The sequence below is a fragment of the Monodelphis domestica genome, chromosome 5, assembly GCF_027887165.1.
Source record: "Monodelphis domestica isolate mMonDom1 chromosome 5, mMonDom1.pri, whole genome shotgun sequence".
Lineage (NCBI taxonomy): Eukaryota > Metazoa > Chordata > Mammalia > Didelphimorphia > Didelphidae > Monodelphis > Monodelphis domestica.
This window is the reverse complement of record NC_077231.1, coordinates 75,590,622-75,616,006: the sequence shown is the minus strand read 5'-3', so window position 1 is coordinate 75,616,006 and position 25,385 is coordinate 75,590,622. Positions and strand designations below refer to the sequence as shown.

General features: G+C 38.4%; 2 long non-coding RNA genes across 2 annotated transcripts in view; both read left to right on the top strand.

Annotated features, from left to right (window-relative positions):
- The first annotated feature begins 244 nt into the window (after positions 1-244).
- LOC130454506 (uncharacterized) lies at positions 245-953 on the top strand. Its single transcript, XR_008912106.1, has 2 exons — positions 245-518; positions 615-953. It is a non-coding gene; the product is annotated as an uncharacterized LOC130454506 (long non-coding RNA).
- A 3,259-nt stretch (positions 954-4,212) lies between these two features.
- The window catches only part of LOC103093854 (uncharacterized), a 33,967-nt gene continuing 12,794 nt past the window's right edge, over positions 4,213-25,385 (top strand). Inside the window, exons 1-3 of the long non-coding RNA XR_001624736.2 lie at positions 4,213-4,366; positions 10,707-10,921; positions 22,815-22,896. This is a non-coding gene — a long non-coding RNA (uncharacterized LOC103093854). The remainder of the gene's footprint in view (positions 4,367-10,706; positions 10,922-22,814; positions 22,897-25,385) is intronic.

The window sequence follows — 25,385 nt, the reverse complement described above, 5'->3', positions numbered from 1 at the left end:
TTCTATATAAATATAAAACCATATTATAGATAATGTTATATATAAGCAAAAATAGAAAATTATTTAGATATATTATGTATTAAAATATGATATAACATTATTTTATCTTTGTTAAAATATTTTATATGAATATATTCTATTTTATATCTGATATCAAATATAAAGCCCACGGCAGATTTTAAAGTTCTAGATCCTTGCCACTTGTTAGTCGGCCTCTGCTTCATGGTATTGGTATCATCACACTGTAATCAATTGTGTGTGGCTGGGGTCGGGGCGGGCAGGTGGGTAAGATAACACTGGGTCAAATAAAACACTCACAGAGATGCCTGAATGAATTCTGAGCACAGAAAACGCATCTTCCATGCTGCCTATTGGGTGCCAATTCTCATCTCATCTATTCCTCCTTTCTGAATTCTGAGACAAGACTGACAATGGGTTGGGGATGCTCGGAGCACTATTATGCTTTTCGCGGCTGGGAAAGGAAGGATGTGAGCAGCAATTTGAAGTCCCACTGAGAAGTAAGCCTGAATCCCCAAAGGAAAAAATCGATAATGTTAATTCCTCACAACATCTAATATGACACTTTCTCTCTTCCCTTCGGCAATTGTTTGGAGGTGTCAGGAATAATCTGGGAAGAATCTGAATCCATGGTTACACCTAGATGGTAAAGAGCTGCAGCAAATCAGTTTTCAGGAAGCTCTGGGAAATGTGGGCTCTGCAGCCCAGGCAGGATCATCTCGTTTTGCCTGGCCTCCTTCATGCTAGTGCCTGCCTTCCGAGACTCTCCGCTTTATCCTGTCTACGGATTTACTGGTAGTACATGGGTTTTGCATACTGTCTTTTCCACGTGAGCTCCTCGGGAGCAGAAACAATTTTTTGCCTTTCTTTGTATTCCTAGCACTGAGGAGAGTGCCTGACACATCCTTAATAAATGCTCGTTGATTTGACTTTCATATAGCTGGGCTTAAGCAATTTCTGAGACATCATATTCCATGTAATCTCATCCCATGGAAGCAGGGAAATACTGCTATGGTTAACAACCAAGTCTCTTAAAAAAAAAAAAACCAACAACGACAATGTACACGAATACTTTAATCTCTATACTGATATTTTCTCCACTACATTCTTAAGTCAAAGAATTAGCAACATGATAAAACAAGCCCTGATTGGTAGTGTTTACAAATTTCCAAGGTGCAAATGTTCACATGAAAAATTTAACAATCAGCCCTCACGAGCCAATTCCAACTGGCTCCAGCACACCCTAGCATGTAACCTTCTCAATTATCCCACTAGAAAAAATAATAGTAATCAATTGAGGTAATGTGGACCCCAAAACCTGATAATTGGTTTATCTCAAAAAGCCTTTCCCAGACCTCCTTAACATTACTTGGTGTCTATCCTCTGAGATCACCTCAAATTTATTCTATCTGTAACTTGTTTATATATATTTGTGTTCATGTTGTTTCCCTTATTAGAGTGAGAGCTCCTTGTGTGCTTTGTCTGTTTCTCTTTCTTTCTCTGCCTCTCTGTCTCTGACTCTGTTTCTTTCTGTCTCTCTTTTCTCTGTCTGCCTCTCTGTCTGTTTCTTTGTCTGTCTTTTCTCTCTCTGCCTCTGCCTCCCTTTCTCTGTTTTTGCCTCTGTCTCTGTCTCTCTTTTCTCTGACTGCCTCTCTCTGTCTGTTTCTTTCTGTCTCTGTCTCTCTTTTCTCTCTCTCTGCCTCTCTGTCTCTGCCTCTTTGCCTCTCTATCTCTGTTTTTGCCTCTCTGTCTCTCTCTCTTTTCTCTGACTGCCTCTCTGTCTGTTTCTTTCTGTCTCTCTCTCTCTTTATCTCTCCTTCTCCCTCTTCCTCTCTTCTTCTCTCTCTCTCCCTCCCTCCCTCCCCACTCTCTCTTTCCCTCCCTCTCTCTCCCTCCCTCCCCCCTCTCTCTTTCTCTCTCTCTCTCCTCTCTCTCTGCCTCTCTGTCTCTGCCTCTTTGCCTCTCTATCTCTGTTTTTGCCTCTCTGTCTCTCTCTCCTTTCTCTGACTGCCTCTCTGACTGTTTCTGTCTCTCTCTCTCTCTTTATCTCTCCCTCTCCCTCTTCCTCTCTTCCTCTCTCTCTCTCCCTCCCTCTCTCTCTCCCTCTCTCGCTGCCCCCTCTCTATTTCCCTCCCTCTCTCTCCCTCCCTCCCCCCTCTCTCTTTCTCTCTCTCTCTCCTCTCTCTCTGCCTCTCTGTCTCTGCCTCTTTGCCTCTCTATCTCTGTTTTTGCCTCTCTGTCTCTGTCTCTCTTTTCTCTGACTGCCTCTCTCTGGTTCTTTCTGTCTCTGTCTCTCTGTCTCTCTTTTCTCTCTGTCTCTGTCTCTGTCTGTAACTAGTTAACTATATACTAGTTACCTGACTTTTTATTCTGTTACTCTTTGATTCATTAACAGCATCATCAACAAATAAGGAAGCAGCATGATCCTCTACTCCATGACTTGGACTAGTCACTTAACCTGTCTGGGTCTCAGTTTCCTCGTCTGTAAAATGAAGAGGGTTTAGCTAGATAATCTCTAAGGCAGTGGTTCTCAACCTTTCTAATGCTGTGACCCTGCAATACAGTTCCTCATGTTACAGTGACCCCAAATCAAAAAATTATTTTGGTGGCTACTTCAGAACTGTAATTTTGCTACAGTTATGATTCGGAATGTAAATACCTGATATGCATTATGTATTCTCATTGCTACAAATTGAGGGGTTGAGAACCCCTGCTCTAAGGTCTCTTTTGATTCTAGATTCTAGAGCACCATGAGCAAGAACCATTTCCATCTCAGAGCGGGAAAGGAAAGCACCCTGATCTGTCAATCAGTAAGTATTTTAGTGCCTACTCTGTGCCAAGCACTGTGCTGGCTGATGGGAATGCAGAGAAATATTTATAGCATCCTGGACATTTTTAACGTTCTACCACTAGCTCCTCACACACTCTCTTGGACATTATTTAATAATTACAAAACAGAATAAAGGAAGACTTCAAAATCATGGGGTCTCTTGGAAAATCATGATGACTCCCTGATTCGTTATTCGGTTTGTGTCTGCAGGGCTTAAGGAAAGGACTTGGAAACTGCCTGGAAAAACCCAAGGGTATTTGCAAATTGTTCTCAAAAGCCAACCCCTCCTTCCCTAGTCTGTGCACATAGATCCCCTGGCAATTGTTTTCTCCAGATGACAGATCTCATCCCCTTTTACCCAACATTAAGGCAGTTCTCAGTCTGGTTAGTCCTGGGGAGTGCAGCTCTCCCCTATATTTTGCATGATTTTTTTTGTCCTGGTAGTTACTTTGGAAGCTAAATTCAGACTAAGAATATTATACCTTTAAGAAAAAAAACAACTCTTTCCCTCCCACTGAAATATATTACCATATGATTGAATGACTACACCTATTTCCCTACACCTAAACAAAGGAAAACTGCAAATCACAATAGACTGGCTTTTTTGCCACAAACAATTTTTATATTCTTTTGGGTCATACCTATCTCCTCGCAACAGACCAACAGCTGGTTGGAGAAAAAATACCGAGGCAGTGAACCAGTCGTTTGGCCCTCCACAGCTAGAGAACCCATTTTTCTCCTTTCTCCCTTCACCCAGTTGGTTAAATTCTTTATTGAACCAACCAGGTGTTTTCTTTAACATGGTATTGACACACCCTGTTCCAACACAATCCAACTGGTCTTGAGAAAACTGGAAAATTCCATTGCAACTCTAAAGACTTCCAAACATCTGAGCTTTGGGGCACTTGGAATAATGGGCTGAATTTGGTTGGGATTCCAGGAAAACAGAAACCTTCCAGCTAGAAGCTGAAAATTTATAAGCTAACAGGCAATTCAGCAATGTGTTTGCTTTTGCAATAGCAATTAAATACAAAACAGCACAAATAATCTAAATAGGGAATTGTACACCAGGGAGAAGAGGGAAGAGACAGCAGCAAAAGCAGGTAAAGAATATAGCAAATGACATTGGTATTTTCTATTTGAGCTCATGTAGCATTTTAATCAGAGATGATTAGCAAAGGATTTTTTGTGACATTTTATATAAAGAATGAAGAGGCTGCCTTGCCATCCTTATAATTTTTTCATATCCAGAATTCCAAACTGTGCATTGGAACATCAGGAGATTATTAGCCTCATTCTGTGAAACAGCACTGTTATGCTGTGAATATATGGGAAATGTTTGGTTCCATCCTAGGGGAAGCAGACCATCCCTTCTGTGTAACACAAATCTGATGCAAACCAAAATATTTTCAGTTATAGGATAGTCCTGTGTGGATGGGAGAGATTTTTCTGGATGGGATGAGGAGGTTCAATTCCCATCAATCATCCTGCAGAAGGAAGTGGGGGAAGATGTAATAGGTGAGTCACCATTTTTAATAAAGATTCACTAGTGCACTGGGAGGCAGTGTATTCTGGTGGAAAGAGTTCTAAGCGTGGAGTCATGGGAGCTGGTTTGAAATCCTTCTGTGACCATTTTGTCGACCAAATGCAAAGGCAAAATTGAAATAATCCCTGTCCTCAAGGAGCTTACATTCTGTTCTTGTTCTGACACTATTTATATTAAGTCAGGAAGGCTCAGACACGTCCTAGCTGTGTGACTCTGGACAAGTTACTTCACCTCATTTGCCTCAGTTTCCTCTGGAGAAGAAAATGACAAACCATTCCAGTATCTCAGCCAAGAAAACTCTGGATAGAGTCATGAAGAGCCAGACATGACTGAACCACAACAGCAAGGGAAAGTGTCCAAGACATCACAAACATACTAAGTAGTAAAACTGAGATTTAATTTAATAAGACCTCTAATGCCAAAGCCCACATTCTTTCCTTTCCAGGGTCCTGACCCTCTGATGAATTATAGAGGAAATAGAAACCAAGAGAACAGTAGCAAAGGATACTACGACCAAGTAAAAGGCAAAAGTTAGACAATTTCCTCTTCTTAAAATGTTGTCCTTGGCACAGTAGGGTGCTTAATGGGGTGGGGGCAGAGTGCAATAAAAATAAAAATATTAGCTAGTTTATTAACTTATTTAATATAGTCATGAAGCTAAGCAAATAGACTGTAAAATCCTATCATAATCATAAATCTGTTTCAGGGAAGTGTCTCTGAATAAACTGGATGCTGGCAGGAAAATTCATTTGTGAAATATACTTTCCAACCACTGCTATTAGAGTTTTTGTAAAATTGCTTCTCTGGTTGTATCCCCTCCCAGAGGAACCCACCCCACTCTATATTTCACAGGAGCAGCCTGTTGGAAGTGTATAGGAAATATTTTTTTCTGAATGCATTTTATATTAAATTTCAAATTCTCTTGCTTTGACAGAGATGAAAAATGGGCAGGGTGAGAAATATTATCCCTTGCTTGCCTTTATCATTTGTTTCCTTTAGATAATTTTTGTTACAGCTAAATAGTTTTTTACATCACAAAGGTAGCCGAGTATTTATGTCTTGCAGCTCTCTGAGCAGGACTCTTTTTAAGATACTTTATTGAGTGATGGATCAATTTTTTACTTATCAAAATGATTTCCATTTCTTAAAAGCAAAAGTACTGTTAACCTATGCTCGAAGAAGAAAAATGACTTTAATCTCAGGTGCTCCATTAAACATGGAAGTGGGGGAATCACCAATCAATAAAGGCAAAGGTCGTGGAAACATGATTAGAACATAAAATAATACTTGCCAGCAAAGAGGTTAGAAACATAGTGGGGAATAGAATAGGGTATCTCCGAAAGTTCTAGTATGTTGGCAGGACCAATATCTCTGTAAATATATTGATGTGCCAAACCTCTAAAATGAGAATGTAGGCAAAAGTCTTTTTTAAAAAAAGAGCTCAATGTCCAGAGCTCTGACATATTGGAACTACTTTGTCCCCAAAACCTAAAATGCCCATACCACAATGAGCTGTTCTTCTCAAAGCATCTCATTGGGAGGTAAAGGGCTTCCAACAGAAATAATAATGCAATTAGCACCACTGGGATTAAGTAAATAAAGTTAGCAAGTGTCTATTTCCCTGTAAATCCTACCTTTTACAGGAAGCCTCACCAACCCCTCTTAATTCTGGTGCCTTCTCTCTGTTAATTATCTTCTATTCACCTTGTGTAATAGTTATAGGGATTGTAGGGAATTGAAAAGGGACAGAAGTTCAGGGGATAAGGAAGATTTTGTAACAGGGAATGGAGGAGTTGAAGGTATAGAGGGAATATGGCTGCTGGTGAGGTAAAAGGAGAGAGACACCCTTGTATATAACTTGCTTTTGCAAATTTATTTTCATATTGTCTCCTCCATTAGATTATAAATTCCTTGAGGGCAGGGACTATCTTTTGCCCCTTTTTGTATCCCCAGCACTTAGCAGAGTGCCTGACATACATTAGCTGTCATTATTCGTTCTTTGTTTTTTAAGAAGACCAGTGACATCCCAATGAGAAATGTCTGGACTTGCATGTCAGTTGGATTTTAGTGAGGCAGAATTGTGCAAAATTACCAGCCTCATTTACTCTTCCAGAATCATCAAAGTCCAATGACTAGCAGTGACCCAAGATGCAGTAGAGGACTTTAGGGTCTTTGATGCCTCACCAAGTTTTAGAAGCTCCACAACTCTTCCTTTGGCCACCTTTATGGCTGTTGGAAATGTTCTCATTCCTCTATTATGCTGGGGAAAGCCCCCACATGATTGGGGGAGACATCCCTCTAGATCATTAGCAAATTTAAAGCTTGTTAGTTACCTCCCACCTAGTTTAGCTCATCTGCTAAGATGGTTTTACTGGGGAGTGACAACTACCGCTTCCTGGAGCCATAGATGAGATACACCAAAGCTGAGTGAACAGATCTGAAAAGGGCTCAGCAAACCCTCAGACCAGAGGTATTAGACACCTTTAACACCCTGCACACTCCCTGGCACATAGTACTTGCTTAATAAATGATCATTCATTGACTGATCATCAGGTATCTCCGATGTTAATCATACCAGCATTAAAAATTGCCATTAGGGTATTTTTGTCTTGTTTGAGTTTGGGGGTAACTTTTCTTTAGGGGGGAAATTTCCATCTTTAAGATGTGAGGTCTATGAGTGCAAAGACCATGCTTTTGCCCTTCTTTTTATACCCACCTCGCACATAATAAATGATTGCTGAAGAATTGACTAAAGGAGCAATTAACTCCAAGTCAGTGTTTTATTGAATTCAAGATTTAGCCTTTTAGACTACTGGTAGAAATCATTCAGAGTAGGAAACTCTCTCTCTGCCCTTCTCTAATGCACTGAAGCTTAGTGGTCCATGAGATAAGGCTCTGACTAGAATCGCAGCCCACCATTACCCCCACACAAACAGGGAAGGATTCAGGCTCCTTGTTGGAGCAAGAAAGGAATAATCCCATGTAGGAGAAGTTGCTCTGCCCAGGGTTATGAGGAATTGGTACTGATGAACCAAATCATAAATGCAGAGCCGGGAATCGATCATCTTGAAGGAAAAACACTTGAATTCTTCCTCTGTCCAATGGACTTGGCATATCCCATCTGGCTCCCCTTCATGCCCTAACCCCACCAAAGGATTTACAGGATCAGAGATCTCCATCTAAAAGGGACCTTAGTGGTCACTGAGTCCAATTTCTTCCTTTTATAAAGGAGAAATCTGAGATCCAAAAAGGTTTGTCAGTCAACAGACATTCTAACAGCTGGAAATTTAAGGGGGGGGGGGAGGGAAGAAGGACAACTTGCCCTGAGTGACAAAACGAGTCAATATCTGGGACCAGATTTGAACCCGTTTTATTGACTAGGGAAGTCTAGTACTTTTTCCACAGAATTGTTATTAGGTACACAGAAAAATAAAAGTGTTTGGGGCAGGAGAGGGGGTCAAGCAGAGAGAAAAGAAATGTACTATCCACGGGGGTGGGAAGTATGTGTTGTTCTAAGTGGATTAGAAAGACCCTCGTGGGATTTCATGGCTAGGTCAGAATCCTAAGAAGGAATACAGTAATGCAGGCACTCTCCTTTCCTGAGATAACCCACTTAAAGCCTCACCATTTCCCTTGTGCAATGAGACCAGTAAATACTAATAGGCTCCAAGTGGGTGATACACTGTGAACACAATTTATATTTTCCTTTGAGAGAACTTGAGGCAAAAAAACATACAGAAGAAATCCATATCGGGCTTAAGCCAGGTTTTGTTTCATAAAAAAACAGAGGGGGGAAATTGCTGCACAAAAGTAACTTGAACTGATTGCATAAACATTAAATTTTCTTTTCCCCCTGAAAAAAGGTTTCTAATGCCTTCAGTGATAAACTGGAGAAAGCTTCCTAGCTGTCCACAGCTGGGTTACGTACCTCATTAAAAAGACTTCTAGGTAGGCTCAGACACTTCCTGGCAGTGTGATCCGGGGCAAGTCCCTTTACCCTAATTGTCTAGCCACTACAGCTCTACTGCCTTAGAAATACTATTTAGTATACAGAAATTAATGGATTTTCTAATAGACTAGGTATGCTGCAACATCAGAGCACCAAGCTCAATCTGACTGGGGATACAGAGGTCTGCATACTTTTCTGCCTTCTATGAAGGAGAGAACAGAGTAAGGGTAGATATGGCAGCCCAAACTTTCAGGGAACTCAAAACAACAAGGTTCTCTACTGATACAAAGACTTGCTCCTTACACCAATTTATGATCATTGCAAATGCTTATATGACAATCGTTGATATCATTGAAAATATGGCAATCATTGCAAAAATGGATTATGCTCAAGGCAAAAATATGCTTGGCTTTGCTGTAGAATGTGTAGCTGATTTTTATAAAATATAGGGGAGTGTATCACATTGCATTCTGGGACACATTTTAGGCTGCCAGTTACAGGAAATCACTGGATTTTAGACATATAATCAAGAATGGTGAAAGATTTTCTTTCGTCAATGTGAAAGAAAAAGTTGAAAGAGGATAAGAATATTTTTCCCAAAGATGGCAAAAAAGAAAGTTAAAGGATGACAAAGTGAAATGTCATAACAAGATGAAGATTATAAAACCACGGTTTTCATTATTATTATTTTTTAAATCTTTGCCTTCTGTTTTAGAATTGATTCAAAACAGAGGAGCTATAAAGACTAAGCAACTGATGTTACGTGACTGGCCCAAGATCACAGAGCTAAGAAGTGTCTGAGGTCATATTTGAACCCAAGTCCCCCAACTCCAGACCTGGCTTTCTAGCCACTGTGATACTCAGTTTGTTCTTTCTTGCTTGCTTTTTCTTTCTCTCTCTCTTGCTTGCTTGCTTTCTCTTTCTTTCTTTGGCTATTCTTTTTCTTTCTCTCTTCTTTTTCCTCTCTCCCTTTCTCTCTCTCATCCTCTCTCTCTCTCTCTCTCTCTCTCTCTCTCTCTCTCTCTCTCTCTCTCTCTCTCTCTCTCTCTCTCTCTCTCTCTCTCTCTCTCCCCCTCTCCCTCTCTCTCTCTCTCTCTCTCTCTCCCTCCCTTCACTCTCTCTCTCTCTCTCTCTCTCTCTCTCTCTCTCTCTCTCTCTCTCCCTTCCCTTCTCCCTCTCCCTCTCCTATTGATTCCTAACAAGCAGTGTGGAATAGTGGGAAGACATCTGGTCTTCTGGTCAGGAAGTCTTGGATTCACGTCTTGCCTCTCAGGCATAATAACTGTGTAATCCAAACAAAATTATTTAATTTCTCATTACTATTGGGCAACTCTCTGAGTATACTTTGTACAATAGTTGGAGTGTTCAGGTGGCATTCTGGGTAGAGTTCAGGTCTGGAGTCAGGAAGATGAGTTCAAACCCAATTGCAGATATTTCTTTGCTGTATGATCCTAGGCAATTCACTTAGCCTTATTTGCCTCCATCTTCTCATCTGTTAAATAGGCATAATAGCAGCACCTACCTCCCAGGGTTGTAGTGAGGATCTAACGAGATATTTGTACAATTCTTAGCACAGTGCCCAGCACAAAGTAGATGCTCTATAAATATTAGGTACTGCTGCTATCTACATTTGTACTTGCATTTTCCTCATCCGGAAGCTCCTTATACTAATGAAATCACAGACCTGGGAAAAAGAAATGTTGAAATAGTAGTAATGCCCATTTCTGTGCCCACTGAAGCATAAAAAGGAAAATATTATATATACCTTTTCATCTCAACCCTTTTTTCCAATTCAGTTCATACCAATTCACTGTTACATTTATTACACATCTCCTGTGCACCAGGCATTTTCTAGGTATTGGGTATATAAAGAAAAAAATAGACCCCACATTTTAGAAAGAACAGTGACATGTTGGAGACATTCAGAGACTATTCTAGGCAAACAGCAGTCAGAGGTTGATTGTCAATTGATTATTGATTGACCTGGTCAGAGTATACCAGGATACATTCTCTCTTTTTCTGGATATAACTCCCTGCTAGGTGACACAGTGGATAGAACACTAGACCTCGAGTTCAAATTTGGACTCAGACGCTTACTGGCTATATGACCCTTGGCAAGTCAATCTATGTGCCTCAGTTTCCTCATCTATAAAATGGGAGTAATAATAGCACTTTCCCCTTAGAGTTGTTATAAGGATTTGGTAATAATTGCAAAGAACAGCATAGTTACCTGACACACTATATAAATTTTAGGTATTATTATTATTATTATGCAGATGAAAATCCCCATGTCACTGTTGACTTACATGGAGCCTACAGACTACTAAAATCCTCTCATCTTTTTCAAATGAATTGTCTTCTAGGCATGACACCCAAGAGAACCTGAATCAAATTCTGCCTCTGGAATTTACTATCGCCATGACCATGGGTAGGTATTTTGGCTTCCTTGAATCTCAGTGTCTTCGACTGTAAAAGAAGGACTCAGACAGGACTCCTGGACTCTTAACCCTTTTGTGTGTGTTGTGAATCTCTCTGGAACTTCAATGAAGCCTCCTGGTGAAACCCTTCTCAGAATCAGGTTTGTTTCACCCTTCATCATTGAACTTTTGAGTAAAGGTTAGTCAATAATAGAGTCAATAGTCAGTGAACATTTACTAAGTAGCTACTATGTGCCAGGCACTGAGCTAGGTTCTAGGGGTGCAAATAAGAACTAGAGACAGTACCTGCCCTTGAAAAGCTTACAGTCTAATAAAGTGAAGACAACACATAAGAGGAAGGTGAAAAGGGGCTGGAAACCAAGCAGAGCAGCCAATGGAAAATAAGAAATTATCTGGAAAGTTCTGAGCCCTCTCCAAAGGAAGGCTTTGCAAGTTTATATTACTTCACCCTCCAGTCAGAGGGAGAAGGAGATGAGGGTGCTGAGAAGGCATCCACTCTTAAAAGCTTGGTTAAACTTTAAACTCTATCATGATGAGATTAGGGAGGGATGAGTTTATGCTGAAGGAAGACATGATGCTTGAGGTCTAGAAACCAAGGAGGACTTTTGATGGACCATGAAGGTTAGTGAAAATAAAAATGGATTTTTTCCCCATCCAAATTCACAGACCCCCCTAAAATCTAACTATGAACCCTTGTGAACCTCAAGTTAAGAACCTCTGGACCACATGGTCTTTAAGCCTACTTTTAGCATCAGATAGATCTCTGATTCTATGATCATATATTTACACCAGGAAACACAATTAAAGAGGAGAAATTTCCATAAGGTAAACATCTGGGTCATTTAATAAACAGCTATTTATTTACTCATTAAGCACTTACTATGTGCTAGACACTTGCTCAATACTAAGGAGTCAGTTATTCAGTTGTTTCAACCCTTTTGAAGGGTTTTCTTGGCAGAGATACTGGAGTGGTTGGCCAATTCCTTCTCCGGCTCATTTTATAGATGAAGAAACTGAGGCAAACAGGGTTAAGAGACTTGCCCAGGGTCACATAGCTAGTGTCTGAGGCCAGATCTAAATTCTAGAAAATGAGTCTTCAGGCCCTACAGTCCTCTATCCAGTGCACTATCAAGCTATCTTAATTCTAAGGATACAAAGATGTTTTAATATATATAATAAGCTCTGTTCTGAATGGGTTTTCCATTTGGTTGTGTCAAACAGCATACAGTATACACTGTATTTACCTATATATAGATAGAGTGTACGGAGCATTCAGGGAGGAGAGCTGCTCATTCACCTTTGATGTACACCTGCCACTCATCTCTCACCTGTGGCTCAAATCAGCTACAGCATGTACAGCAGCCCCACTTCCATAAAACTGTCTCAGCAGATGGGTTGTCAGGTTGAGGGTCACTGACTGGTCTTGAACCCCTTTGAGTTAGAAGAACGTCTGCTCCAAGCATGTGAAGACCCCCAGCAGAAAGGGTAAAGGAGAACAATTTGTTCTAATGACTATGAAGGCACCTGGAGGAACCGCTGTAGAGTGCTTTGAGCTTGGCCAGACATTGAGGGCACCCGTGTCATCCATCGCAACCCAAGCCATCATCAATTGTCCTGACTTTTGTCTTGTCACTGGATTTTAATGACTCTGGAAGAGAAAGTGAGGCTGATGACCTCCTGCAGCTCTGCCTCACTTCAGTCCTATTTAAGATCAAGTCAAGACATCACCTGGTAATGCCATTAGTCCTCTTTGTAATTAAAGGACAAGTCACTTAACCACCACTGCCTAGCTCTTACTGCTCTTCTGCCTTAGAACCAATGCACAGTACTGATTCTAAGATAGCAGGTATGGGTTTAAAAAATAAAGAAAGACAATAAAGGGCAAAAACAAACTATATATACATATATGTGTGGCATGAAGGTATATGCTGAAATTTGAAGAATTAATACAAAATAGATACAAAGTTGTTCAATCAAAGGTTGGAAGGAAGGAAGGAAGGAAGGAAGGAAGGAAGGAAGGAAGGAAGGAAGGAAGGAAGGAAGGAAGGAAGGAAGGAAAGGAAGGAAGGAAGGAAGAGAGGGAGGGAGGGAGGAAGGAAGGAAGGAAGGAAGGAAGGAAGGAAGGAAGGAAGGAAGGAAGGAAGGAAGGAAGGAAGGAAGGAAGGAAGGAAGGAAGGAAGGAAGGAAGGAAGGAAGGAAGGAAGGAAGGAAGGAAGGAAGGAAGGAAGGAAGGAAGGAAGGAAGAGAGGGAGGGAGGGAGGAAGGAAGGAAGGAAGGAAGGAAGGAAGGAAGGAAGGAAGGAAGGAAGGAAGGAAGGAAGGAAGGAAGGAAGGAAGGAAGGAAGGAAGGAAGGAAGGAAGGAAGGAAGGGCACTAGTAGTTGGGAAGGAGATTATTCCAAAGACCTTATGTCCCAGGATACCAGAACCCTGTCCTCTGCAGGGCTCAGAAATTGGCTGAATTCTAGGTTGCTAAAGAGCAGACTGGTACCTCTTCTGAGGGAAGAATCAAGGTTTAAATAGGCCTCCTGGATAATAAAGGGGCAGGAAAATACCAAGACATCCCCATAGAGCCTTGAAGATACGTATAGAGAGGAGGGTCAGAGTCCTTAGTACATTACTTTCATTACTGCCTTATTATGAAAACAAGTAGATATTTCAAAATATCTTTGAAGAGGAAAAGTACGATAATAAAAATAATACTTTGGACTTATAAAAAGGCTTTCATCTGAGGATCTTGACTTGTCTCACAAACATTAGCTTGTTAGTTCTTACAACATTCCTGTGAAGGAAATGAGCAGAAAATTAAATTTGAGAAAATAATTACCCAGATTTTAAGGAAACAGTAAACTGAAGTATCTGACTATGAAATCAGATAATGGCAAAGCATACACATAGAGAAGCAGCCTGGCATATTTCTATAAGGTAGAAATATTTGGTGAGTGCATTCTTTTCAGGTCCCTGAATTCATGACCCTAGCAGCCAGCACCAGGGCCATGTAAGTGAATCTGAAGCTCCATACTGTGTTCCTACCACTGAACCTAGATCCTTCCCATCCTTAAACAACATTAATTATCTCTGTTGAGGTGGGAAGAAGTGTAGATGGAAGGATTTGTGTTATTATGTCTTCTTTCTAACAACCAGGGGTATGGTAGTAAATGTTTAGCAAGCAGTTCTGTGTTTGAAAAAAAAAAAAGAAGTATTCACGGCACACTTTGAAGTTTAACCTGCATTATTAACATTTTCTCCATTACTTTATTAGGTCTAAACAATTGACAAAACAATAAATCAAGCTCAGATTTGTAGATTTCTGAGGTGCAAATGCTCACACTGAAAATTTTATTCATTTGTTTTAAAACTCTTAACTTCAGATTTAGAATTAATATTACGTAGAGGTTCCAAGTCAGAAGAAAATTTAAGGGCCAAACAATTGGGGTTAGGTGATTTGGCCATGGCCACAAAACCAGAATGTGTCTGAAGCCAGATTCGAATTCAGGTTCTTTCTACTCCAGGCCTAGTTTTCAGTCTACTCTGCCACTAGCTGCTTGTTTCACACTGAAAATGTAATAATTGGCTCTCTCAAGTCAGTTTGAGGGGACTCCAGCACACCTCTGCTAATACCCCTCCATCTTATTTTCTAATCTCTTTTATTAATTAAATTAGTGCTTATTCAGTCCTCCATCTCTCTCCAGTTTTTTTTCTGTTATGTCTCTGCCCTACCTGCCTAATAATCTAGACCCTTCCCATCACTGTTCTCCAAACCTGCTATTTGAAGAGCAAACTCTTTACCTGATATCTCTCCCAGTTTCCTCTTCCCTAGGTTCTCTAGCAGTTCCTTATCCTATGCCCTGTTGAATTCCCAGAACTGTGGGCAGACTATTTTTATCCTTAAGCTTGTCTTTACCTCCTCCTTGTTCTTCTAGGTTGTAACTGCGAACATGTTCTAGCACCTACTTGCATAGCCTTGACTGAAGAATAGTATGTCTCTCTCAGGGAAGGTTCTTCATCCCAACTCACAACTCCAGGAAAAACACACAGAGTAGTAAAGGAGGAATGGAACACCCTTATAGCCAGTCATATTAATTGAATCAACCTTGATGGTCAATAGGGTGACATGTCACACAGCTAGATCACTCTCATGTTTTCCCTATTGTCATTGAAACCTGGATTTCTTCAAATTATGTCCCACCTTCCATTATCCTCTTCTTCTCTTCTTTGAAGGATTTGGCCATTATTCATGGGAATAATGGGCATTGCCTGCTCTTTTCCCCTAGTACCATTTTCATATCACTGGCCAACACTAACACCTTCTTTTGCCTTTTTTAAATTCATATCATCTGCTAATGTGAGGTCCTCCATATTGGACAGACCATCCTCCCACCAATGAGACAATCTTCCTAACTCAAATTTTACTTTTCCAGCTCATTTCCTGTTATCCTCGACAATTTCAGTATCAATGTCAACAATCCATCCTTCATCTGGTCTCCCAATTCTTCACCTTACTCAACGCCATTGACTTTCATATCTACTCTATATCAGCCACTCACCAACTAAACCAAAGCTGACTTTGTATTGTTGTTAGCCATTACTCCAACTCTTCAATCTTGAATTTGGTATTCCTCTTGCCTGATTATAATCTAATCGGTTTACCTATCTATTAATCATACTCCTTGTTTTCCACACACTCAATCTGCACTTCTTCCTTACGTGGGTCACTCAACTCTTCTCCTTTCCCCCAGTCTAATAACCTCTCTCTGGTTGTACTTTCTCCCTGCCCATCATGGACTCCATCATCAGCTACTGTGCCCATTCTAACACCTTTAATTCACCTTGGCATTCCACTGTCCTATCCTGCCAGCTTCCCATCCTGGATCACTATGACCATCTGCTGCCACTCTTACTGCCAAAAATGTACTGCTAGAGAAACTCATACAACCATAATGAAAGAACCCACTATAAATTTATGTTTTCTAACTTCAACTGAGCCTTCACGCCTCTGTGGAAAATCTCTTACTCAATTATGATTGATCTCCTAATAACTCCCCATGACAGCTGTTACAAACCTTTGCCAATCTCTTCAAAGCCCTGAGCTCCTCACACCCAGTCTTGGAAGATGACTTTACCTCTTCTTTTGTTTAAATGATGGCTCTGTATAATCTTCCCTAAGTCTGTTTCACATTTTTCCATAAAATAAATGAAAAACAAATTAGCAAAGGCCATGGTCCTATATGAAGTCATGAAGCCAGGCTTCTCAAATCTTAGTATTTAGTTCCAAAAGGCTTGTAATGAGAAATAGATGTATTTGAAACTTTAGAAATATGTCTATGAAAATGTGACTTGTAGTTGAAAGATGAAATAGGAAACAATCATTTATGAAACTTTAGGACTGTGATTTGGAATATGGATAGTATTTTTCTTCAAGAGAGAGAAAACATTTATTTTCTTCATTTTGCAATGGAAAACATCTCTTCCTTTGGCTTGTTAAATAATTTCAAAGATAAATGAAAGTGGATATTTTAAAGTTTACAGTTTAATATAGCTTGATGGCATGTTAACCTCATCAGCTGAGATAGGGTTTACTGTTGGATAATATATTAAGCCATCTCTCAAAGATTGTTATTATAAGGTTTAAATGCTCCATAAAACTAAACTTGCTATATCTGATGTCCTAAGATATTACCCTAAAAGTGATGTTAAAATAAGGTGATAGTGCTTCTTTTTTCCTTCCAATATGTTTCCCAAATTTATCTACCATATTCTAGACTAAAACACATGAGAGAAATTGAGATTTTCCTTTGGAATAAAGTTTGCAGATGCAGAATATATTATCCAATCATTATGGTACAGCTAAGAGTTAGACAGCATATTGTAAGATGGCTAAAGACCTGGTCTCAGAGTCAGAAAAGTCTATATTCAAATCTTGCCTCTGATACATACTGGTTGGGAGATCCTGGGCAAATCCCTTCACTTTGTCATGCCCAATAAATCTCTTTAAAGCTATAAACTACAGAACAGATGCTCAATAAAACCATAGGTTTGGTGATAGATAGATGGATAGATGAATGGATAGATAGATAGATAGATAGATAGATAGATAGATAGATAGATGGATGGATAGATGGATAGGTGGATAGATAGCTGGATGGATGGTTTAATAGATAGATGGGTAAATAGATGTAGATAGATAGATAGATAGATAGATAGATAGATAGATAGATAGATAGATATGATGTGATGTGATATGATAGATAAATAGATAGGATGCTCATTGTGTGCAGATTGATGAAAATAATAAAGGTAAAATCCTTGATGCTTACATTTTTAATGTACCTAATTTCTGAAATCTTTATATAAGGAAGCAAAAGATCATGTGGTATCAAAGATAGAGTGCTATGCCTGGAAATAGAAAGACCTGGGTTTATATACCACTTCTGATGTGTAACTATAGCTCATGGAAGAGAATAAGACAAGGCATGATGATCTGGGAGTCATCTTCTTGGAATTAGAGCCATGGAAGTTGATGAAGTCACAAAAAAAGGGAGACTGAAGAAAGGAATGCCAAATAAAAGGGGAGGAAAGCATTATGCCTTTAAAAAAACATAATGAAATAGGAATGAAGAAATTACTATTTGAAATGAAGAGTGATAGAGCCCAGGAGAAACTTCTGTTAGTTGAACTGGAGTAGGAAGCAAAGAATAAGATTTTGAAAACAAGAAATGCTAAGCAAATGGGTTGGGTAAGTAAGAGAAATGAATAATGGGGATCACAAGACCAAAAGATTGTAGCGCATATTCTACTCCAAGCTCATTAGTTATACTACTGACCTTAACATATGTACCTGTTTCTAAAAACAATAACAACAAAACATGCCTGGAAACTGGGAAAGCTAGAGAGAAGGAGGTCTAGATTTTAACAAAGAAAATGGAAATAGGTGAAAATCTTATTGGCTATTAAAGAAACTCCTTTGGAAATCTTAGCATCAAAATGTGTATTATCTCTTCTTCCAAGATGGAAACTTGTTCTGCTTTTTCATTCTCAAATGCCATGTTGTGCTCAACTGGGATAATTGTGTTACTATTTTAAGCTGTTTGAGTGGAGTTGAATCAATACACACTTACAAAGAGTCCATTTTATACCAGGTTTAGAAATTTATAAATAATTCCTGTCCTCAAGAAGCTTATCTTCATAATGAGGGAGACAATGTACAAATAACTAAATACAAGCTGAATTGGAAATAATCCCATAGGAAAGGTCTCAGCATTAAGGAGGAAATCAGAAAAGGATTCTTGCAGAAGTTGGGATTTTAGCTAGGACCAGAAGGAAGTTGGGGAAGCCAGGAAACAGAGAGGGAAAATTCCAGGCATGGGGAAAAGCCATATTTCATGTCTTCTTATATCTTCTTTCTTCTATCCAAGGTACTCCCTGCTTTCCCTGACTGACCTAGCTAGATCTCAACAGAAAAAAACATGGGATGCCTATGATGATAGGTCTGATACCATAAAGATTCTGATTTTAGAAACCATTCATTCATTCTTCAGCAAGAATGCAAATAACTTGTGAGTGGGAATTGTTTGAGTCCCTTCCCTTGGCTCCTTAGTACTGAACACAGTTCCTGGCACAAAATAGGTGTTGAATAAATCTATATATACTAACTATGGGTTAAGCATTGGGAATGCATGGGGGGGGGGAGAGAAAGAGAGAGAGAGAGAGAGAGAGAGAGAGAGAGAGAGAGAGACAGAGACAGAGACAGAGACAGAGACAGAGACAGAGACAGAGACAAAGACAGAGAGACAGAGAGACAGTCCCTGGCTTCAAGGAACTCACATTCTATTGGGGGTAAAGAAGTACACAAAAAATTAAATGCAAAATACATACAAGGTAATTTCTGAAAGAAAAAGATTAGGAATTGAAGGGATTGAGAGAGATATCCTAGAGGAAGAGAATCCCTGAGCTGAGTCTTGGAGGAAACCAGGGATTTGACTAGGTAAAGTTGGGGAAGAAGTATATTGCAGGGATGAGTTGCCCTATGCAAAAACAGAATTTTAAATTTTAAAGCATTATGGAAATGATGATGATAAATCATACCCACTACAAAAGGAGAATAAGGGTAAAATCTCACCAATTATCATTCTCATCATATCAGTAGTTTTGGTCTTTTTTTTTTCCCCTAAAAGGTCTTTCTTCTATATACCCAGCACAGCAATTCCAGTAATGACTTATCACAGTCTCTTAGAAAGGGAAATCTGGGGAGCAAAACATCAGGAGCATTTCCCTCCCAAGACCTATCTCCAGAGTCCCAAATGGAAGGCTGGCTCTCTTTCTTAGAATTCAACTCTACACTTCCAAGTCCTCTACTTTTGGCATCTGTCTCAGCAATCTTCACAACATATACTCCCCCAAATTTCAGCTCTAAAATGTCACTATTTGGTGGACTCTGAGGTGAGGTAGCTTTTGCTAGAGCATCTCATCTCCAAGGCAACCCAGATTTCAGACACACACATCCATATGCATATATGCATATATTCCAGAATTGACATTTCAAAGAGTAGTTTGAGACTACTCAAAAGTAGCTACCAGTTGATTTGGTTAACTACCAGGACAATTACTTCTGTGAAATTAGAAATCATCCAATTAGAAATAAAAAAAAAAAGAGAGAGCATTGCTTAATGAGCTATTCTGGGAGATTTAAAAAACGGTGAAATTCAAAATTTAGACTTGATTTCAAAGTCTTCCTTTTGCCCCATATGTATAAAAGTATTTGTAGCAGTCCTTTTTGTGGCTAAGAAATGGAAATCAAGTGAATTTTCATCCTTTGGGGACTGGTGGACAAGTTTTAGTATATAATAAATGTAATGGAATGCATTAAGCCATTAGAAATGAAGAAAGGGGTGGTTTAAGAGAAAATAGAGAAGACCTGCTGGAATAGATAAAGAATGATGTGAAAGGAACCAGCAGAATAATGTATGTATTCTAAAAACAAATGACTCTGAAAAACTTATGATCAATGTGATAATCATTCATGATCCCCAAGGACTGAGAAGCTTACCACCTACCTCCTGATATGGAAGTGAAAGATTCAAGTTGCAGAATGAGATATACATTCTGAAAATGGTCAATATACAAATCAATTTTGTTTAAATATATTTATTATTATGAGTATTTGTTTTTTATTTCTGTTCCAATTGGGGAAGGGAATAAGAAAGAAGGAAAATAAATGCTGGTTAATTGGAAACTAAATTTCTTAAAAGTTTCTTTCTTTAAGTATTCTGATGCTTTTCATACTTCCTCCCTTCCATCATATCCCTTCCCAAAAATCTTTCCAAACCAGTGAATGACATTAAAAGTGTATTAAGAAATTATTATATGGATTAATTAATGGATCATATTGGAAAAGTACATTGGGTCCATCAAAAGTAAGCCCAATCTACTTTTGTACAGATCTAATTATTAGAAAAAGGCAGCTAGATGGAGCAATGAATGGTGTCCTGGGCTTGGAATCAGGAAGATTCATTTTCATGAATTCAAATCCAATTTCAGACCCTTACTAGCTGAGTGACTCTGAACAAGACACTTAACCCCATTTGCCTCAGTTCTTGTCTTAAAATGAATCAGAGAAAGAAATGGCAAACCTCTCCAGTATCTTTGTCAAGACAAAATGTCTGACATAACTGAAAACAACTGAACAATAATAATTATTGGGAAATCTTTCTGACATCAGCCTTTAATTTGTCCTTTTGTTTCTACTCTCTAGGGCTGATTCCTAGCCCATATAATAGTCCTTCAAATACACGAAGAGAGCTCAGAGCTATTATCCCTCCTGAATTTTGTCTTCTTCAGTCTAACCATAACCATTTCCTTCAACCAGTTCTGGTCATTTTGAGACCTTTCACCATCACTGTCACACTTCTCTGGACAATTTCTATTTCATCAATGTCTTTTCCTTAAAAAATGGTGCCAACAGATGAAACCCAACAGCTTCTTCAAGTGCTCATGTTGGTCTCTGCTAAGGGAGTTAAACACATTCAGGAGTGCCATTAACATTTTCTATCCACAAGAGTACCATTTAGTCAATGACTGTAGCAGTGTACTGAGACCCAGTCAAGAGAACTGAAGTCATGTCTCATGACTACCTGTAATAAGTGGTGTTCTCTAGAGTCTTCTTCTGAAATTACTGCACTATATTCCTCCAAAAAGGAAAATGAAAACTCCCAAAGTCCCCTCTCTGGAATGAGTTCTGCTTTTATCTCTTTTTTGTTCCTAAACATTTTCCTTATTTTATGCTCAATTTTTATAACCACATCAGGAAGACAGTCTCAATGGTCACTCCAAAGAATAGGAGTCACAAAAGGTTCTTTAGGAAGTTTATCAAAGGGAATATCAGGCTGGTATACCAGAAGGGGAACTGCCCTAAATTTAGATTAAAAAAAAAGACTGATGTAGCCTTCAAGAAGCCAGGCTTATCTCCCTACCAAGATGGTGCATTGGAAGAGACTTTTGTAGAGTTATTCTCACATTAAAAAGCACAATGGCTATAGGTGGTTAATAAGTGCTAACTATTATAATTATTATTATCATTTTTATTCAATGAAATAAAGTTCTACTAATAATAGCTGGAGCAGTTAGGTGGCTCAGTGGAAGGAGTGTTGTGCTTGGAATCAGGATGACTCATCTTTCTGAGTCTAAATTTAGTCTCAGGCACTTACTAACTGTGTGACCCTTAAGAAGTCACTCATTCTCATTTGCCTCAGTTTCCTCTTCTGTAAAATGAGCTGGAGAAGGAAATAGCAAACCACTCCAGTATCTTTGCCAAGAAAATCTCAAATAGGGTCAGAAAGACTCAGAAAGGACTAACACAATGAACAACAAAATAATAGCTAGCATTCATATGGCACTTTGAGGTTAGTAGTATGTTTTCAATAAATTAATCTCATTTTGTGAGAATCAAATGAGATTAATTTATTGAAAACTAAGACACAAGGAGAAAAGGAAAGGAAAGGAAAGAGAATAACATTTATATAGCACTTACAATATACCAGACACTGTGCTAAAGATTTATTACAAATATTAATGCATTTAAGCCTCACAACAACTATGTGTAGGTGCTATAATGATGTCCATTTTACAGTAGAGAAAACTGAGGCAAACAGAGAGTAGGTTACTTGCCCTGGGTCTAATAACTAGTGAATGTGAGTACTATCTAGCTGCCAACTAATCAATAAATCACAGAGGCAGTAAGGATTATCCAGTACAATTCTCTTTTTTTTTTCTCCAAACCCTTTTCTTCAGACTTAGACTTGATATTAAGTTTCCAAGGAAGAAGGGCAGTAAAGACTAGGCAACTGGGGTTAAGTGTCTCTCCCAAGGTCACATAGACAGGAAGTGTGTGAGCCCAGATTTGAACGGAGGACCTCCCATTTCTATCTACTAAGCGAACTAGCTGCCCCCTCAGCCCTCTTATTTGACAAATGAAGACACAGAATTCAGAACCATACAATTTTTTTCCAGATTAAACATGCTTCTTAGGGATAGAGCCACGACTAGAATTCAGATCTCATGACTCCCAAAGTCATCCAATTTTCACTACAAAAAGTAAACAACACAGATAGTCAGTGTGAAATACCTTAATAGTGCCAATTAATTAAGGAAGAAATGACTGCATTTCTTCAAGCAGTTCAATCACAAGTTTTGCACCTCATTCTAGCCCTGAATGCTCAGCCATTGCTTTCGGTGGCTAACTTCTCTAATCAGGGAATAAGTGAGATTCAATGACAGCCTTTAAGTATGGCTTTGTGAACACATGGCAAAACAAATGTTCAAAAGCAGTCATTTCAATCAACTTGTATTTTGTCTACACAATGCCAAAATGATTGTCTTTTCTCTCCCACTGAATTGGATACATTTACCAGTTTGCTTGTTTGTTTGTTTGATTGCTTTGGAATATTTTTTGCTCTTAGGCAAAAAAAAGCTGAAATTAGTTTTTGATGGTAGAATGGTGGTAGAAAATTGTAAATTGGTTGTTGTTCTTCATACTCAAGGAGGACCAAAATGACATCACTATGCTGGGGTCGGTGTATCACACGTCCAACTGGAGCTGATCAACCAGTATGAGCTTGGCAGGTAAGCTCCACCACAGGTTGGACACAAATAGCCCAAATGAACATTTGGGCTGGGGGTGGTGGGGGTGGTGAAATTTGTCAATATCTAAATGGATACCATCAGCCATTTAAAAACATATATATATATATATATAATATTAAGCATTATATATAAGATATTTATCTTACAACAATGACCAATATGAATGTGTATTTTGCATGACAATAAAAATAAAAAATAGATCAAATGAAAAAATGTATAGAAAATTCTTTTAGCCCCTTAGAATAAATTTAATAATATTTATATTATATATTTTATATATATTAAATTTATTTATACATAAGTATATATATATGTATAAATATATAGTATATACATGAGCATATATAAGTATACTTATATATGTTTATATTTATGTATAAATATATTTACATATAAGTATATTTATATATAAATTTATATATAGGTATTTTATATATGTTTATATTGTGTATGAAGATATATATTTACATGTAAGTATATTATATATGTTTAGATTTGTGTATAATATATTTATATATAAGTTTATATTGATATATGTATACATAAGTATTTTATATACATTTATATATAATTTATTTATACACATATTTATATAAGTGTAAATATATTTATTTCTATATTTACATATAATATAAATTTATGTACATATGTATATATAAAACATACATATTATATATAAGTAAAATTTTAAAATATATTTATCACTCATATTTTACTAGGTAGGTAGAAACTTCTAGGCGGTACAATGGATGGTATACAGGACCTAGAGTAAGGAAGACCTGAGTTCAAACCTGGTCTCACTCACTGGCTGTGTGCACAACCCTTAAATCTCTTTGCCTCAGTTTCCTCATTTTTAAAATGAGCTAGAGAAGGAAATAGCAACCACTCCAGTATTTCTACCAAGAAAAGCCCAAAAAGGGATCATGAAGAGTTGGACACAACTGAAACAACTCAACAACATTAACAATTGTTTGTCTCAGGTTCCTCAGCAATAAAACTGAACCTACATGCTAGCATTGTATGAATACAAAGACAAAATATTTATAAAGTGCTTTGCAAACTTTAAAGGTACGTACTCTCAGGATTGAATTTAGAATAAAATGAAACAATGTTAATAAAATGTTTTGTAGATCTTAAAATGCTATAATAAGGTCAAATGATGTAGTTAGGATGTCAATTTGTCCATTGCTAAAGAAAAATTTTAAAGTATAAAAATTTGAGGATGAATTAATTTCTTGTAAAAAAAAAAGCTTACAGTGCTTTTGGAAGTGGATATATCTATCCACAATAGATAGAGGGCTGATTATGGGGTCAGGAAGACCTGAGTTCAAATCCCTCTTTAGATTCTTGCTAGGTATGTGACAACTTGGGCAACTGGAGAAGGAAATGGCAAATCAAGAAAATCCCAAATGGGGTCATAAAGAATTGGACATGCCTGAAAAACAACTTTAAAATGACTTTGGGCAGGTCATATTTAATCTGTTCCCCGCAGGTCCCCCATCTGTAGAATGGGTTTAATAATGGCAACCACCTCTCAGAGTTGTTGCATGAAGATCAAATAATTTGATAGTTGTAAAACACTAAGCCCAGTGACTGGGATTTAGTAGGCACGTAACAGACACTAGCTGTTTTATAATAATTGTTATAATTTGAATAGTCTTCAATGAAGGATTTATGAAAAGGCATTCATAAGAACAGCACAAGTTGGGGCAGCTAAGGAGCTCAGTGTATAGAGAGTTAAGTCTGAAGATTGGAATTCCTGGATTCAAATATGGCTTTAGTGTGACCCTGGGCAAGTCACTTAATTCCAATTGCCTAGCCCTTTGCTCTCTTCTTCCTTGGAACCAATACTTAGTATCAATTCTAAGATTTTAAAAAATGGCCCAGACCCAGAGCTGGAGGGTAAAGATGAGCTTGCACATCACAGGAGAGAATGCCCATCTGTCAATCAGACCGCCTGAAGAGGACCTATACTCTCACCAACCACCTCAAAGGATTTTTGAAAATCTCAACTATAAATACAGGTGTGAGTTTTCATTAGTCAATAAAGGCTTCATATCCACTTTTCAGCTGGACTTTCAGGGGCTAGATGATGGAGGATTCTGCTATTTAGAATTAAAAGATGAAAACAACATGGTACCCACACACCGCCACTTGTCTCTTTCATTGCAAACAGAAATCAAGTTACATGATGTAGTCTAGGATCAGGCAATTGAAGACCCCACATACCTTCCAATATCCAGCTGATGTTGTTTTACCCATTTATTAATATTAGAAAAATAAGGTATATGTGTTATACCTTCTTATTGTTCATATGATCCTGAAAAGGATGAGGGAGAAGACAGAAGAATGCTCTAGTCTTGGTAAGCCTTAGTGGGCACAGGGCAATAGCAAGTGCTGACATCTCTTTCAAAATATGTCCTTCATTCTTTTTTTTTTTAAACCCTTACCTTATGTCTTAGAGTCAA